We start from the raw sequence: 19,255 nt of genomic DNA, 5'->3' as shown, positions 1-19,255 counted from the left end.
ACCCCGCTGAAACCCACGCGGTCACAGGTAGAACTTGCAAACTCCACATAGGCAATATCCAGGACTGTACCCGGGTTGCTGGAGCTGTGAAGCTGCGGTGCTAACCGCAGTTTTAATCTTATACAATCCTTAACTTCCTTTGTTATCCACAGTGACTGCCTTTACTTTTGGGGTTTATGTGCCTGCAAGCAATGTATCGGTGCTGTAAACTATATAATCTTTCTTTAAAGACTATCGATTGCCTATGTACTATCATACCTTTCAATGTAGTTTCCCAATCCACCTCGGGCAATTTGCTCCTCATATCTTCATAATTTCCTTTGTGCAAATTTAACACCCTGGCTTAAGATTGAACGAACGTACTTTCAAGCATAATGTAAAATTCTATCACATTATGGTAATTCATCCCTAAAGGTAATTTTACAATACAATTAATAATTAGCCCTGTCACATTACATAATACTAGATCTAAAATAGCCTGTTTTCTAGTCGGTTCCTGAACATACTGCTCTAGAAAACCATCCGTAACACACTCCAGAAACTCGCTATCCATGAAATTTGTTCTCATTAGGCTACCCAGTCTATATGAAGATCTAACTCACCCCTGATTATTGCATTACCCATCCTGTACGATTCTCCCATCTGCATTAATGCTGTGCCCCACACTAACACTACTGTTTGGTGGCCTATAAACAGCTCTTCTACCAATGTTTTCTGCCCTTTCTGTTTCTTCGCTCCACCCAAACAGATTCCATATTTTGTTCTGCAGACCTGAGATCCTCCCTTACTAATGTACTGATCCCATCCCTTATTATCAGCACAACATTACGTCGTTTCCCTTGTTGCCTGTCCTTCCAAAAGGTCGAATATGCCTGCATATTCAGTTCTCAGTCTTGGTCACTCTGTAGCCACGTTTCCATTATGACTATTAGATCATACCCATGTACCTCTATTTGGGCCTTTAAATCATCTACCCTGTTCCAAATACTGCGCGCATTCAGGGACAGTGCCCATAACCGTGCCTTATTGACATTCTGCATTCTAGTTGAAGCTCACCTTTGTTTCGCCTCCCTTCGAATGTCACCTTCTACTTTTCTACCTCCTGTTACCAGCTTTACTTCCTTCCAATTTGATCCTTCCTTCCAATTTCAAAAGGAAACTGGATGGGTGATTGAAGGAAGTGGACTTGCAGGGCTACGGGAATTGGGCGGGGGAGTAAGACTGACTTGATTGATCCACAGAGAACCAGCATGGTCTCGATGGGACGAATGGACTCCTTATGTGTAGTAAGCGACTTTGACTCTGTCACTGTCTATGACTGAATGTTGGATATGTCTGCTGCTCCTGCCTGGAAAGATCCAGATACATAGACGTTCAATGAAACTGTGACCTTAACAGCCACTGACAGCTCCGTCCTCACCCTGGTGTGAGGCTCCAGGTTATGTGACAGGAGGTGACACAGCTCTGTGACCACATCCTTATTGAATCAGAGTCACCTCACACACTACTCCTGGGTTAGATGTAGGCAGGAAAAGTGTTCTTGGAAAACCCGGGGTGGGTAGAGCAGAGTCCCCTCCTCCTCCATCGTTACAGAACTTCCCCTCTCTGCAGCCTCTGCTCCATTTGTTGGTCATGTTACAGTCCCAGAGACACTGTAACTACAGTCCCCATACCTCGTCCAGAGTTGGGACACCAAATCCTCTGTCCTCCCTGAATGTCTGCAGCAGCTCACAACACAACCTCCAGAAAACCATCCACAGCACCTCCTCCAACTTTACAAAAGCAGAAGTAAGTCAAAAGCCTCTCACCTGTAAGTTGGATGTCTGGTCCTTTTAAATAACACTAGAGGGAGTTCCTCGTGCTGCTTAATGTATGTTCAGCTGAGAGTGACTAACACAGGCGGTCACTGGACATGCACAGATCACGTTTCAAAGACGTGCATCAAAGCTGCCGGAATAGCAGTTTGACATGACATTCCACAACTCCTCATGCTACTAGTGCACACAATGTACACCCGGGCTAGAGTACTGCACAGCATGGGACAGTGTGCAGGCCACACCAGAAGTGGCTGGGAGCTCAGTTCAGACCCTTTTCTGGATCCAGTCTTCCACAGTGTGGGCAACAATGCTGCTGTAAGAGCTGAAAATGACCACCAGGGAGAGATAGTGAGGGAAGGAAATTCACTTTAAAAGGGGACATGGAAATAGACTTGATGGTGGAAGAAATGCTGGAATATGGGAATGGGCAGGGGAATGGGGCTAATTGGAGGGGCGAGGCCATGGAGGGATTCAAACACAAGAAAGTGATTATTAAAATTAAGTGCTGTCAGACCGGGAGCCAATGTAGATCAGTGAGCACAGGGGTGATGGGTGATCGGGATTTGGTGTGAGTTAGAATACAGGCAGCAGATTTCTGGATGGGCTGTGGTTTATAGAAGTTTATAACCTGCAGGGGGACCAGGATAGAATTGAAAAAAATCAAGTGAATAAAGGCACAGATGAGGGTTTATGCAGCAGAAGGGCTGAGGCAGAGGTGGAGATGGATGATATTACAGAGGTGGTAATAGGCAGGATTGGTGATGTAGGGAATATGGAGATGAACTCAGCTCAGGTATAAATAGAATACAGAGGTTGTGAACAGTCTGGTTCAGCCTCAGATATCGGGCAGGGTGGGGTATATGTTTCACAGATAGGGGATGGAATTTGTGATGAAGACCAATGACACTGGCTTCAGTCTTCCCAATATTTGCATTACAGAACAGTATTTCAGTGAAACAGGGTTTGCAGATCTCCTAGCGGAAAATAGAGACTTACAAGGAGCACAGACAGGACCGAAGATGAGTGATGAACTTACAAGAACTGCAATACAATTAGCAATGGATTTACAGCTAATAGCTGGAGGTAGAGATTCACCAGCAACAGTCGCAGCAGCAAGAAGGGCAGAGTAAATTGCAGGAGCAGTATTGCAATTAAACATGGTTTGTAGAAATAATAGCTGTATAGAGAGACCTACCAGGGACACCATCAATAGCCAGGATGGGATAGTAAATATATTGAAATATCACAAGTGCATACAGGATCCGATCGTCTAATGAGTACCAATCCCAATATGTAGAAAGATAGTAAAGATCCGAGGATAAACTCCTGTCCATTGTTGTAACATTCAAATCTATTGTTCTCAGATTCTGATCTATCCCTTCCCTCTCTCTGGAGCCACTGATCCCTGTCAGTGCTGAGCGTGATGTTCCCTTTGATGCTATGTGATAACACATTGAAAGAGTCCCTTATTATTAGAAAAGGAAAACCCTCCAGTGACACAGTTAGGGTCCATGGAGACTGACATTAATTGCAGTTACTGAACAAACAGGTTCAGTTAACCCTTTTCATTTGGACACCTTTTGTACCACAATAAACGATAACATTTGCCCAGTCTGAATGGGATGTATGAGGATTGCTGAGGGAGGGAAAGATGAGAATAGCAGATGCACAGGCCAGAATCTTCCAATACACCTTGGATATGGGAGTCGTGGCAGAGGACTGGAGGGTTGCCAATGTTGCACTCTGCTTAAAAAAGGAGAGGTGGAGTAAACATTGTATTTACTGTCACTGACGGGGAAATTTCTAGAGTTCACATCCCAGGACAAAAGTATTTGCTGCTTGAGAAAAGAAAAAAACCATGGACAACAAATGGCCAGCAGCAAGGATATGGTAAGACAAGTCATGTCTAGTAAATGCCAACAACAACAACGTATATTTATATCGTGCCTTTTATGTAATAAAACATCGCAAGAGCTCCACAGGAGCATTATGAAGCAAAGTATGACACAGAGCCACAACAGGAGATATGAGGTCAGATGACCAACAGCTTGGTCAAAGAGGAAGGTTTTATGTAGTGTCTTAAGGGAGGAATGTGATGCAGAGAGGCAGTGACAGTGGGATGGTGGTAATGTCATTGAGCTAGTAATCCAGAGGCTCAGGCTAATGCCCTGGGTTCAAATCCCACCATAGCAGCTGGCGGAATTTAAAATTCAATGATTTAATATATTCAATTGATAAATACAAATTTGGAATTGAAAGTTGGACTTAATAATGTTGCCATGAAAGTATCATCGATTTTTATAATAATCTATCTGGTTCACTAATGTCCTTTAGGGAAGGTGATCTACCATCCTTATCTGTTCTGGTCGCCATGTAACTCAATTTGGTTCACTTTTAACTGTCCTCTGAAATAGTCTAGAAAGCCAATCAGTGTCAAGCATAATTATGGATGGACAACAAAGATGCAGGAATGGTATTCCAGAGATTTTCATAAGGGTCGTTAACTAGTCTCGGTCGTAACTCTGGACACAGGTCTTTGGGTCGACATTCCTGGGAATGATAATGTGAAGCCTCATGTCCACATTTCGAAACAATTGTTGTTTATAAACTGTCATCTTTTTGATTGGTTACTCGATGGTTCAATCATGAGTATTACAAGAAATAATGAGACAGCACTCAGAGCTCAAATTAAACACCAATGACTCTACTAGATTCAGTAGGAATACTACTCGTTTACAATTATACAAAATACCCATTCACAATGTACCGGTGAACAATACACCCATTAGTCACAAATATGTTGCAAAGAGTCATGCATACATGATAACCCAGTGAGCATTTCCCTCCCTGCTAATCGTTCTGTCGCTGACCAATCTCCTCGACCTTATCATTGAAACACTATTTCCAATGATTTTGCACCTTTCATATCAAGGTGGGCTGAATGTTTCACTGACAAGATCACACTGTCCTATCAAAATCCACCGTAAGCTACAATTGTCCAATGAGATGCCTAATTCTTTGTTCAGATGATGATATGAGAGACTGCCTTGATGGTGAGCATGTGTTTACATTTCCTTCAGTATTTTCATCACCACTTGTGGATGTTTCAGATGCCTCAGGATTGTTCTCAGCACAAACAATAGCAGCTTTTCTTCCTGGTCACATACACATTTGAAACCACAGGACAATTAAACAATCCAAATCCCTTACATTCTTGACGTCTTACAAACTGTCGCTTAGAGAATTTCTAGTTTATTTGAATTTCAAAACAAGACATACTCTGACATCATTAATCATCTTGAATAAAACTCTAGAATTAAAATATCTATTCTCATGGTGTTCATTGTCAACTGTTGTAAAAACACATCTGGTTCACCAATGTCCATTAGGGAAGGAAATATGCCATCCTAACCTGGTCTGGCCTACATGTGACTCCAGACTCACAGCAATGTGCATGATTCTGAAATGGCCTAGCAAGCTGCTCAGTTGTACGAAACGGCTACAAAATCTAAGAAAAGCAATGAAACCAGACAGACCACCCAGCATCGACCTAGGCACCAGAAACAACAAAGACAAACCCAGCCCTGTTGACCCTGTAAAGTCCTCCATACTAACATCTGGGGGCTTGTGCCAACGTTGGGAGAGCTGTCCCACAGGCTAGTCAAGCAGCAGAAAACATAGTCATACTCATCGAATCACACCTTACAGACAGTGTCCCAGACAATGCCATCACCATCCCCAGGTATGGACTACAGGGGTTCAAGAAGACAGCTCAGCACCACCTTCTCAAGGGCAATTAGGGATGGCAATAAATGCTGGCATAGCCAGCGACACCCACATCCCATGAATGAGCGAATAAAAGAAATGCCCTGTGTTTAGCTAAAACCCAACAGCTTCAGACACAATCAGTCAACAGTGGGCAGTAGTGGCTGCTGTTTCCAAACACAAAGCTAGATATCTGCGTCCTTGTTGGGACAAAACTGTAGGATTGAGTTTATTTTATGATAGGACTGTTAGAACTTAGTTGTCATTTCCTTCAGTATAACGGTTAAAATAGTATTCTGTATGTAACATAACCACAACGCATGATGTTAGCTAAATATCTGGACAAGTCCTGACCTGTTGAGACCCTTTATTTTAAAGTCGTTAGACTGTGGATTATCCCAGGGAGACTGTTGGTTTTTAAACGGTATAAAACTGTAAACAATGCCCGTGTGGCCAGGAAGCTGTGAAATGAGATATGTACAATTCAATGCCATTAAGTGGTCACTGTGGTTCAATAGGCACAGCAGGGTGGCACCGGGTCAAGATATGACCTTTTGTAAAGGAATTCGTAGAGTTAAGGCAGCTGGAATCTGGAAGCCCCTCCCCTCCCCCCGCCACTCCCCACTGAACGACAATGACAATGACTTAAACCAGGCTCAAGGTACTATCATGGAAGGGTAGTTAGTTAATGACTGGCCAATCAAATGAACAGAAATGGCCTTTTACCTAATATGGAACAGAACCAAGCTGGGAAATGTGTATAAATTAAGAGCTTGTAAGACCCCAAAAGGGCACATCATCATCAAGAAGAAGACAGAAGATAGACTCCAATGAAGAGACAAGGTTCCACAGATAACCGGAGGTTGAGGACCGGGTGTTCCATTGAGAACACAACTGCTGACCACTTCCCTTTGCTCAATATTACCATGTTCTGCTTATTGTGCAGAACTTCATTCAGTCTGTGAAGCTTGTGAAAGCAGCCTCGTACACATGTAGTTTTATAGCTAGTCTGAGCTGCAAGTCCATTTTAGATCTGATCTCCCAACATCGACTGTCATTGTAATTGACCTAAGTCTGACAATTACATTAAATCAAACCCCAGATCTTACAAGTGGTGCTGAAACCCGGGACTTTGACTACAATGCAAACCGAGGGTGTTGCAGCAAAGTTTCGCAAACATATCAATATTCGTTTGACCAGTGAAAACTCTTGCAGGGATAAACTCTTTTGAGGGGCAGACGATTATACTGACCCAGTGATGTCTCTTTAAATACACATTATGTCACAAAAAAGACAATGGGAAGAAGGGTCTCTGGGAAACATATGAGGAAGAGTTAAGCACTAAGTGTAATATGGACAATATCCAGTCCCTGTTAGGAGACTGTCTATGGAAGCATGGACAAGTTCCTTTTAAAATATAGTGAAGTTTATCCAGGCACACGTCTTGGCTAAACATCAGAAGGGTGAAAAGGCTTTAAATCTGACTCCATGTGCAGCATCGTGCACAGTGCGATGAGGAAGTGATCGAGTCACAGGTGAGAGAAATGGTAGCTCAAAGTGAACAGACCCAGCAGCAGCAGCAGACACAGCTACATGAGTTACACAATAAGCTAGTGTACTTTACTGTCACTATACAACAACAGCCACTTAATGCAGGACAAGCTTGTGCAGTTCAGCAGCAGTTAGAGTTTGCAGAGAAACATATTGTTACTGTCACACAGGATAATATCCAGTTGACCCAGTAGTTAGAGGATTCTAGAGGTGTCCTTAGGGAGTTACAGGAGCGACCCCACCTGAAGACTGAGCATGCACAGTACAGGTCTAACATTCAGTGATTGCAAACCCAGAGGGAAAGCAGCTCCCAGGCGGGTGTAGCAGCCTTCACAAAAAGCAGAGTATCACACAGGTGGCACTAAAACGGAGCAGGAGGCCTCGGAGGGGGACAATGTTGGAGAGGGAGAACGTTTACCAACCTGTCCCGTTAAGGTAACCTCCTTGACAGGCTGTCCCGTTAATGTGGTGACAACACCGAATGGAACAGTCGGTTACTCTCATTCCCACCAAGTCACGTGTGATGTTAACAAAGAACAACGAACAAAGAAAATTACAGCACAGGAACAGGCCCTTCGGCCCTCCAAGCCTACGCCGATCCAAATCCTCTATCTAAACCTGTTGCCTATTTTCTAATGGTCTGTATCTCTTTACTTCCTGCCCATTCATGTATCTGTCTGGATACATCTTAAAAGACGCTATCGTGCCCGCGTCTACCACCTCCACCAGCAATGCGTTCCAGGCACCCACCACCCTCTGCGTAAAGAACTTTCCACGCATATCCCCCCTAAAGTTTTCACCTTTCACTTTGAACTCGTGTCCCCTTGCAATTGAATCCCCCACTCTGGGAAAAAGCTTCTTGCTATCCACCCTGTCTGTCCCTGAGATATAAAAGGAAAGGAAATCTTTCAGAGCCACAGTAAGGCTTAAACAATGTCTGAGGAGAACAGGAGGAAAAGCTTGTGTTTGAGTAAGTGGGTCTGTTTTTGTATTTGAAGTTTCCTGTTTGATTTCTTTGTCTGTCTCAGCCAGTGTCTATTACGGTCAGTTACGTCTGGTCCTGCATACTGTCTGAAAGTAGCTGGTTGTTTAACATGTGTGTATCGTTATATTTTAAACTGGTGTGAGTGGGGAGAACAAAAGTTTTGATAAGATGGATGTTGGAGTGTTAAATAGCAATTGCTTTCAGCTGGGAAGGAGACAGAGAGAAAGAGAGACAGAGAGAGACAGAGAGAGAGAGAGAGAGAGAGAGAGTGAGAGAGGGAGTGAGTGAGTGAGTGAGAGAGAGAGAGGTGTTCCTCCAGGGGGCATAATGAGTAATGACACTCAGGGACAGAGGAAATGTGAGCTCTGGTACTTTGATTGTTCCTGTAGGTAAAAACCTTGAAAACCCTCTTTCCACCTCCTGCCGCTATGGGTGTGGATGACACGGACTGAAGTTCCTGTGTTTAACCGGGATCTATTCAGAATCTGGCACACTTGAGGCCTTCCACCATCGGTGGATACCGCAGGGGCTGGGATACAAAGAACAAAGATGCATCAGTAATGCCGAGAATGGCATTTTAATTTGAGCATTTGGTTTATTTATCTATTTTAATAAAATTATTTTAAAATTTATATAAAGGGGACCTGGGGAATAAAGTCCCCATCGACAAAAATACAAAAGGGGCCTGAGGTATAAAGGCCAGCTTTAAAACAAACGGGGTTAGATCCAGATTAAATCTCCCTCTACACAGTGGAGGGTTTGGAGGTAGAAACAGAGATGTCTAATGAGACCGTGGTCTCTGAACCTCCTCACCTCTCCATGAATAAGAGAAGGAGGCGTCCCTTCGCTGCAGATTGCGAGAGGAACAGGGTCTGTCTCCTGGTTGGTCCTCGGTCTCCCCGCGCTAACAGTACCATTGGAGCTCGAGGCCTAAGTTCCAGCTTTTTATCCCACAAAATGGAGTGGGTACAGAAGCCTCTGTACCTTGCACAACACGTGAGGTGGGGGGGGGGAATGGTGAAGCTCCCCTCCCCTGATGGGGGAGCCTGTGGATCCACCAGGAGAAAGCATTCCATCTCCCACTGGGTCCGGTGTCCTGGGTGGGGCTGAGACCTGTGAGGGTCAACGCTCTCGGCCACCTGTTCCTGCCATCCAGGATGGATCTGACCCGGAGGTTGATTTGAATAATGTTAACAGTGCCCTGTCTGCTGGTATTGTGGCGCTGGCAGGGTGGGAGATGGCCTCCTCTCTCTACCTCGGGTCCCGCTCCGGGTGGATTTCCAGTGTCGAGACACAACTGCCTCCCCCTAGGCTGATCAAAAGCCCGGGGACGGAGGGGGAGAGGGTGTCCTGAACCACAGGCACTCATATTCCTAGTTTCCCCCAGAGGAATCTAGGAATGACTCCTCCACCATCGATCCTGCGGGTTCGATCATGAGGGAGGTGATACTAGCTGTCGTGGCCTGGATTTCCACTCAACAGAGTGTGGTGGATGTGTAGGCCACGGGCGGTGACGGCACGGAGGAGAATGGGGACTCGGTGTGGGGCACGGAGGACGACCTTGAATCCATTCCCATTGAGGCGGTGGACTCCCTCATGCCTCCTACCGAGTCTCCTCTCATGCCCATTGCAGAACTCCGGAACTTCATTGCTGCTTGCAGGGATTGTCACAATAAAGTTCAGCTGGCCCTTGACCAGTGTGGAGCTGGCGCTGATCATCGGGTCCCGCTCCGGCTGGATTTCCAGTGTCGAGACACAACTGCCTCCCACTAGGCTGATCACAAGCCCGGGGACGGAGTGGGAGAGAGTGTTCTGAACCACAGGCACTCATATTCCTAGTTTCCCCAGAGAAATCTAGGAATGACTCCTCCATCATCGATCCTGCGGTGGGTGGTAAATGTGAAAAAGATCGTGCGATGTCTGTTCAATGTGTTCCTCTCTGGATTGCTGGGGGAGTGGAAGGCGATGAGCAGTTCCACTCTCTCCTCACAGTAAGGTATTGGTGACAGGATGGTGGTATTGTTGACATGAAGATATCCATAGCCAGCCTCAACATCAACAGCAGCAGGGGGCGTCTCTCAGCCGTTTTCACAATCTCACAGTCCTCAGGGAAGGGAGATATGCGATGAGCTTTCTGCAGGAAACCCACATTGGGAGACGATGCTACCTGGCTCCTGGAGTGGCAGGGTGACTTGATGGATCAACTCCCTCGACTTGGTGGTCGCCTGGTGGAATCTCCATCCCAACTCCAGTGCCCTCATCAGGAGGCCTCAGGAGGAGAGTTCCGAATTGACCGACTCTACATTTCACAGGCATACGCCTCCTGCATCTTGGTGGCCTTCATGTGGCTGGTGCCGTGCTCAGACTACCACCTGGTATGGGCGGAGTTAACTCCACTCTGCACACGGGAGGGTACCGTGTACTGGCACTTTTTACAACTGGCTGCTGGAGGACGAGCGATTCCATGACTCATTCCGTCGATCTGGGCCGGCTGGAGAAGGAAGCAGGGGGGCTTCCTCTCCCTGAGTCTATGGCGGGATGTGGCAAGCCTCACATCCATGTCTTCTGTCAGAAGTAAGCAAAGGGGTCGACCAAGAGGCGGGAAACCGAGAATGGCGCCAAGAGAGGGAGGTGCTCGACTTGGAGTCCCATCTCAATCAGGCCATCACAGACCCCACGCTGTGACAGGTGTGCAAAGAGAAGAAGGGCGCGCTGAGGGACCTGCAATTCATATCGTCCCGAGGCGCATATTTAAGGTCGCAGATCCAGATCCTGGAAGATTTGGACCACACCTCACCTTTCTTCTACTCACTGGAAAAATGGACGGGGGTCCATAAGCAGCTCATTGAGCTGCTGGCAGATGACGGATCCTCCATCACGGATCCGGTGGGAATGGGCTTCCTGGACCATACCTATTCCAGTGTGTTGTTTTCTCTGAACCCCTCCAGCGAGGACACGTGCAGAGTTTTGTAGGAGGACCTGCCGAAGGATTGGAGTCTCTGCTGACATTGGCGGAGCTGTACGGTGCCCTCCACCAGTTCTCAAGGAGCAAATCGCTGTGGCAGGATGAGCTGACCGTGAGTTTGGTAGCGTGTTCCTGGACGTCCTGGGGGACAAATACATGCGGGTCCTGGGGGAAAGCCTGGCGACCCGTGAGGTGCCCCTCTTGTGGCACAGGGCGGTTGTCATCCTGTTGCTGAAGAGGGGTGATCTCTGCTTGCTTACGAACTGGCGTCTGGTCTCCCTCCTTAACACGGATTATAAGATCTACCCCGTCCAGGAATTCCCAACACAAAGAGAGAAGCATCTCGAGAGACACTGTAACTACAGTCCCCAAACCTCGTCCAGAGTTGGGTAACCAAATCCTCTGTCCTCCCTGAATGTTTGCAGCAGCTCACAACACAACCTCCAGAAAACCATCCACAGCACCTCCACCAACTTTATAATAGCAGAAGTAAGTCAAAAGCCCCTCACCTTTAAGCTGACTGCCTGGTCATTTTAAATAACACTAGAGGGGGTTCCTCGTGCTGCTGAATGTATGTTCAGCTGAGAGAGACTGACACAGGCAGTCAGTGAATAAGCACAGACCAAGTTTGAAAGACGTATATCAAAGCTGCCGGAATGGCTGATTGACACCATATTCAGACCCCTCCTCATGCTACAGACACACACACACGTTACACCCACGCTAGCACCCCGGCCAGCCTGGGTGTCCTGTACAATGTACTGGATGTGACCGGCAGTGCAGCTCACACCATTTTATGGATCCAAACTTCCACAGCACCAGTGGAGCTGGAGAGATGAAATGTGTGGTCAGTTTCAGGAATATTGGAAATGGACAGGGGATTGGGATAATCAGAGGGGTGAGGCCATGGAGGGATTTGATCATACGAGTGGGAATATTAAAATTGAGGTGTTACTGGACTAAGAGACAATGTAGGCCAGTGAGCACAGGGATGTTGGGTGAACAGAATTTGGTGTAAATTAGAAGAATGCAGCAGAGTTTTGGATGACCACAAGGTTACAGAGAGTAGAATGTGGGAGAGCAGCTAGGAGTGTGTTAGAATAGTCAAGTCTCGAGATAACAAAGGCATGGAAGAGGGTTTCAGCAAAAGCTGAGACCATCCAGTGTCTACACCTGTCCACCTCAAAGACTGCCCTGTGTCCTATCCTCAGGCTGGTGGGGTATCAATGGACCCTCATCCAGTGTCTACCCCTGTCCATCTCAAAGACTGCCCTGTGTCCTATCCTCAGGCTGATAGGGTATCAGTGGACCCTCATCCCTCGATTTGCAGAGACTGTGACTCCTCTTTATGAACTACCTAATGATGGCGATGACCAGATTTAACCCGGTTGTACTGAAGAGATCACGGAAGCAGTAATACAATTGAAGAAATCTGTCGCACAACGTGTCTTATCTCACCTAACCCTGACAATACTTTCCACATGGAGTTGGGGGACACAGTGAAAAGCCTGACTGCTGACCTATGTAGAGAAAACCAGGAGAAACTACTCCCTATTATGAATGATCCAGAATTGTGAGTGGGTCTGAACTGATTTACTCAGTTTGTGAAGGACATTTATTAACCACGTTCTGGGGCATCAAACATTTCACTTACATCACGGGGTTCAACAGGGTGATACTGCCCAGTCCATTATAAACTTTCCCATTACAGGAAAGCAGTAATAATAGTATTCCGCTGTCAGAGAGTCGTGGTCATTTCAGCAGGGAATGAGGCCATTCGGCCCATCGAGTCCATGCCAGCCCTTTGTAGATAAATCCAGTCAGTCTCGTTCCCCAGCTCTGTCTCCATGTTCCTGCAAGTTTATTTCCCTCAATTGTTCATCCAATATCCTTCTGAAATCATTCACCATCTCTGTTTCCACCACCCTCGTAGGCAGTGATTTCCAGGCCTTTCCCACTCGCTGTGTATAAAAGCTGTACCTCACATCCTCCGTATCACTTGTCCACAACCTGAACTCTAGTCTTTGCACCATTAACTAATGGGAACATATTTTCCTGTCTACATTATCCAAACATGTTACCATCTTATATACCTCTATCAAATCTCCTCTTAATCTCCTTTACTCCATGGAAAACAATCCGAGCTTTTCCAAACTAACCTTGTAGCTAAAATCCTCCATCCCTGGAACCATTCTGGTAAATCTCCTCTACACCCTGTCAAGGACCCTCAGATCCTTCCTCAAGTGTGGTGAACAGAACTGGATGCAGTCCTCCAGTTGGGGCATAACGAGAGCTTTATAAATTTTCAGCATAACTTTACTTCTTCTGTACTCACCACCTCTATTTACGAATCCAAAGATCTCATATGCTTTACGAACGACTCTCTCAATATGTCCTGCCACCTTTAAGTATCTATGTACATCAAATCTATGTCCTTCTGTCTCTGCACACTCTTGAGAAGTGTACCACACTCTTGAGAACTGTGCCATTAAGTGTATACTGCCTCAACCTGTTACTTCTGATAAAATGTATCACCTCACACTTGTCTATATTAAATTCCATCTGCCTCTTGGCTGCTCGTTCTGCTAGCGTATCTATGTCCTGTTACATTGATCGGTATCAACCTCACTGTCTGCTGCGCCTCCAAGTTTGTCATTATCAGCAAATTTTGAAATATTGCTCTGTGCCAATCTCCAAATTATTTATACATATCATAAAAAAGCAGTGGTCCTAGCACTGACCCTTGGGGAACACCACTGTCTACCTTCCTCCAGTCTGAAAAACAACTATTTACCACAACTCACCGTTATCTTTCATTAAGCCAGTTTCTGTATTATCCAAGCTGTCCGACCCTCCTATTCCATGATCATCAATTAACTGTCCAGCTGTCACTAACAGACTGTGAAAGAAAATACTAGTGCAGATTAAAATTAAGTGAAATGCTAAATATAAAAAATAACTAAATTTTGGAAAGAGATCAACACAAAATTCAGTCACTCATTAACTTTACTGCATCTAGCATTCTGTACAAGCCGTACTCCCTAAATCTGGACTCTGTGCAACTTACTGCATTTAGAGTTTAGGGAGAGAATTCCAGGGCTTCGGGATGAGAACAGAAAGTGCTGGAAATACTCAGCAAGTCTGGCAGCATATGTGTAGAGAGAAATAGAGTTAATGTTTCAGATCTGTGACCATTCATCAGAACTGGTAAACGTTAGAAATGTAACAGTCTTTGAGCAAGTGAAAGAGGAGAAGGGGAAGAAGACGAAGAAGGAAGGACAGTCATGGGACGGAGAGGGGAGAGATTAAATGACAGACTGTCACATTTCTAACGTTTACCAGTTCCGATGAAGGGTCATAGATCTGAAACATTAACTCTGTTTCTCTCTACACAGTTGCTTCCAGACTTGCTAAGTATTTCCAACACTTTCTGTTCTCATTTCAGAGTTCCAGCATCGGCAGTATTTTGTTTTTATTTTAGTGTTTAATTCACTGCCACTTCTCCTCCAGGAATGCCTACCTTGAAGAAGTTCTGCTCTTCGCTTCCAGAGCTTAGGGCCTCGGCAGCTAAAGGCACGGCTACCAATGGTAGAGTAATTAAAATGGGGGATGCTCAAGAGGCCAGAATTAGATGTGTGCTGATATAGGGAGCGGTGAGGCAATGAGGGATTAGAAAAGAAGGCTAAGAGTTTTAAAATTGAGGTGTTACTGACCAGGATCCAATGTAGGTCAGTGAGTACAGGGTGTGATGGGTAAACAGGACTTGGTGTGAGTTAGGACATGGACAGCACTGTTTTGGATCACCTCAAGTTTATAGAGGGTAGAATGTGGGAGACCAGCCAGGAGTGTGTTGGAATAGTCAAGTCTACAGGTAACACAGGCAAGGGGAAGTGTTTCATCAGCAGAAAAGCTGAGAGAGGGGCAACGTTGTGTGAAGATACAGAGGTGGAAATAGTCAATTTTAGTGACAGCGTGAATATTTGACAGGAATATCATCGCAGGGTCAACTATGACAGCAGTTTGTGAACAGTTTGGTTTAGTCTCAGACAGTTGTCAAGGAGATGGATGGAGTATGTAGCGAGGGAACGTTTGATGTGGGGTTTGAAAACATTGGCTTCAGTCTTCCTAATATTTAATTGACATGGCAGATGTGTGAGGTGGTACATAGTGGGAATATTTTACTATATTATTTGTTCATGGGATGTGGGTGTCGCTGACTAGACCAGCATTTATTGTCCTTGCGAAGGTGATGCTGAGCTGCATGCGGATGCATGAGGTGAGATAATATCAGCTAAATGGAACCACTTTACAAGTGGTGAGAATAAAAGAGAGTCCTAGGGTGTTTGTGTGCAATCTTTGAAGTTAGCTGAACAGGTTAACAAACAGTTAACAAAGCAAATAGATACTTAGGCTTTATTTTTAGAGACACAGAGTAGAATAGGATGTTATATTAAACCTATAGAAAAGACTAGTTCATCTCCACCTGGAGTATTGTGTCCAATACTGGGAAACCCACTTTAGTAAGCACATGAAACCTTTGGAGAGGGGATGAAAGAGTTTTACTGGAACTTTTCCAGGGATGAGGAATTACAGTTATGTAGCTGGGATTGTTCACCTTAGAGTAGGGAAATTTAAAAGGAGATCTGATCGAAATGTTTAAGATTATGTGGAGTTTAGATAAATTAAATAAAGTGAAATTGTTTCCAATGTGCGAGGGGCCATTAACCAGAGGACACAGATTTACGGTGATTGGAAACAAGAAGCAGAGGTGACACGGGGATTTTTTTATGCAATGGGTGCTTAGGATTTGCAATGTATTGTCTGATTGGCTGAAGGATACAGATTCAATAGTAGATTCCAAACGGCAATTGCATAGATATCTTAAGGCGAAAAAAATGGAAGAATCTGGGAAAGAGCCCGGGTGTGGGACTAACTGGAAGCTCTTCAAAAGTGACAGCACAGACTTGATGGACCAAATGGCCTCCTTCAGTGCAATGCTATTCTATAATTCTATGATTGTTCCTGCCTGTACTTTCCCAATATTCCTATCCTTTCACCAGGTGTTTGATAATGTACCACATAACAGCTGTGTTACCAAATTAGAAACACATGGGATTAAAGGACCAATATCAGCCGTGGCTCAGTTTGCAGCTCTCTACCCTTTCAGTCACAAGCTTCTAGGATCAAGTGTCACTGCAGGACTTGATCACAAGAATCAAGGCTGACACTGCAGTGCAATACCGAGTGAGTATTGCACTGCCAGATGCACCATCCTTTGAATGAAACGTTAAACCAAGGCCCCGTCTCTCCTCTCAGGTGGATGTTAAATATCCCATCGTACTATTTAGAAGCAGAGTAAGGGAATTATTCCCTGTGTCCTGGTCAATATTTATCATTCAATCAACATCACAAAAACAGGACTGATTATTATCACATTGCTGCTTGTGGGAGTTTGCTCTCCTTCATTGATTACAAGAGTGACTACACTTTAAAAAGTACCAGTTGGGAGTAAGATGCTTTGTGACGTCCAGTGGTCATGAAAGGCGCTATAGAAATGCAGCTCTTTTTTTATATTCAATGCCAGCATGCAGGAAGTTAGCTAAGTGACAGAAAGCAGAGAGTAGTGGAGAATGGTTGTTGTTCAGTCTGGATGGAAGTACACAGTGGGATTCCCCAGGGTCACTGTTGGGATCACAGTTGCTGTAAGTTAATACAATGGGCTTGTGTACAGAGGGGATAATGTCAAAGTTTTCAGATGGCAGCAAACTCAGAAATGTTAATAAACAGTGAGAAGGATAGTAACAGACTTCAGGAGGACAGAGACTGACTGGTGAAATGGACAGGAACATGGCAGATGTAATTTAACACAGTGAAGTGTGAAGTGAGACATTTGGGTAGGAAGTATGAGGAGAAACAATATAAACTAAATGGTACCATTATAAAGTGGGTGAAGGATTAGAGAGACCTGCGGTGCACACACACAGATCATTGAAGGTAACATGTAGTGTCCTTGGTGTTAGAGAGAGGCACAGAGTAATAAAACTCAGGAGGAAATGCTGATTTTTATACATCATTGGTTTGGTCCCAGCTGGAGAATTGTGTCCAATTCTGATATGATTTTCAAGAATATGGGATATGGACAGGGGGATGGGACTAATTGGAGGGGTGAGGCCATGGAGGGATTCAAACACAAGAATGAGAATATTTAAATTAAGGTGCTGCCAGACCGGGAGCCAATGTAGATCAGTGAGCACAGGGGTGATGGGTGATCGGGATTTGATGTGAGTTGGGATACAGGCAGCAGAGTTCCGGATGGGCTGTGGTTTATGGAGGATTATAACTGGAAGGGTGACCAGGACAGAATTGGAATAGTCTAGTCTGGATTTAACAAAGGCACGGATGAGGGTTTATGCAGGAGATGTTTTGAGACAGTGGTGGAGACGGGTGATATTACAGAAGTGGCAGTAGGCAGGTTAAGTGATGGAGAGAACATGGCGATGAACTCAGTTCAGGTATAAATAGAACATAGAGGTAGTAAACTGTCTGGTTCAGTCTCAGACATTGGCTAGTGAGGTGGATACAGACAGTGGATCAGGAACAGATTTTGTGAGAGAGACTGAAGACAGAGGCTTCAGTATTCCCAGGATTTACACGGCAAGAACACAAATCAGTGACATATGGTTTATAGATACAATAGTTGGACACAGAGACTTACCAGGGACACCAATAATAGCGAGGATGGGATAGTAAATCGTTTCAATCACCTTTAGTGCATAATAGATGCGCATTTCTAATGTTTTCCAATAATAATCTGCAGTAAATTCGCCAAACCAATAGGAAAAACTCTTGCTGCCCATTTTGGTAACATTCCAATCTATTATTCTCAGATTCTGATCCATTTTTGTTACATTCCAATCCATTGTTCTCAGATTATGATCCATTGTTGGAAAACTCCAATCTATTGTTCTCAGATTCTGATCAATCCTTTTCCACTCTCTGGAGCTGCTGTTAGTGTGGGGGTGATGCTCCCGGCTTGGAACAACACATTGGAGGAAATCCCTTATTAATAGAAGTGGAAAACTCTCCAATTGCACAATTAGGGCCCATGGAGACTGACATTAATTACACACACTGAACAAACAGATACAGTTAACCCCTGTCAAACCAGCATTTAGTGTTCCAAAATAAAGTAGAACATTTACCCAGACTGGATGTTATGTATGAGGTTTGTTGAGGGAAGGAGTAGAAGAGGCACTGGCCAGAAGCTTTCACTCCTCCTTGGCTATGGGAGTAGTGACAGGGGAGTGGAGGACTGTAAATGATGCACCCTGTTTAAAAAAGAGATTGGATAAACCCTGTAACTTCTGACCAATCAGTCTAATGTCGGTGATTGGAAATTTCTGGAGGCCATAACCCAGCTCAAAAATATATCTTTCTTGGAAAAACATCTGATAATAAATGACAAACAGGATGGATAGCTTGATAAACAATCATGTCTGATAATCTTGATCAAGTTAGTTGATGACATAACTGTGGGTGTTGATGAGGGCAGCTTGTTTCGTGTTATGTATTTGAACTTTCAAAAGGCCTGTGATCAAATGACATTTCAAAGACTTGCTATGAAAAATGGAAGACATGAATTAATGTGACAGTGATAGTGTGGATATGACATTGACTCAGGGACAGAAAGCAGAGAGAAGTTGTGAACAGACATTGTTTATTCTGGAGGAGGGGGAGTGTACAGTGCTATTTCTCAGGGGTCCGTGTTAGAACCAGTGCTGTTCCTGACATATAGATAGATACATGATATAGAATTAAATGTAAAAATAAACAATTTCAACTCCTGCAGATGACATGAAACTCATATGTAAGGGTGGCAAAGGCGCAGACCACAGAATTATCCAACCTCACAGACTGCGTATTTTTTTTTTATTTATCATGGACTCTCATCCAACACCAGTGTATTTCTCACTCTAATTTATTTGTGTATGATTCTCGTGTCTGCGTGAATGTGTAGCGTACATGTTTATTATTTTATTTAGATACAGTTTAGTTTGTTAAGTATAATAAACTCACCTCTTGTTTAATCTCAAGAAAACCTGTCTGATTGGCTCTTTCACGAGGACAATAAAAGTATAAGGTAAAATACTTACTGAGGTGGTCAGCACGTCC

This window comes from Heterodontus francisci, unplaced genomic scaffold (genome assembly GCF_036365525.1).
Source record: "Heterodontus francisci isolate sHetFra1 unplaced genomic scaffold, sHetFra1.hap1 HAP1_SCAFFOLD_146, whole genome shotgun sequence".
NCBI classification, from domain to species: domain Eukaryota; kingdom Metazoa; phylum Chordata; class Chondrichthyes; order Heterodontiformes; family Heterodontidae; genus Heterodontus; species Heterodontus francisci.
This window is presented reverse-complemented; position numbering follows the sequence as displayed.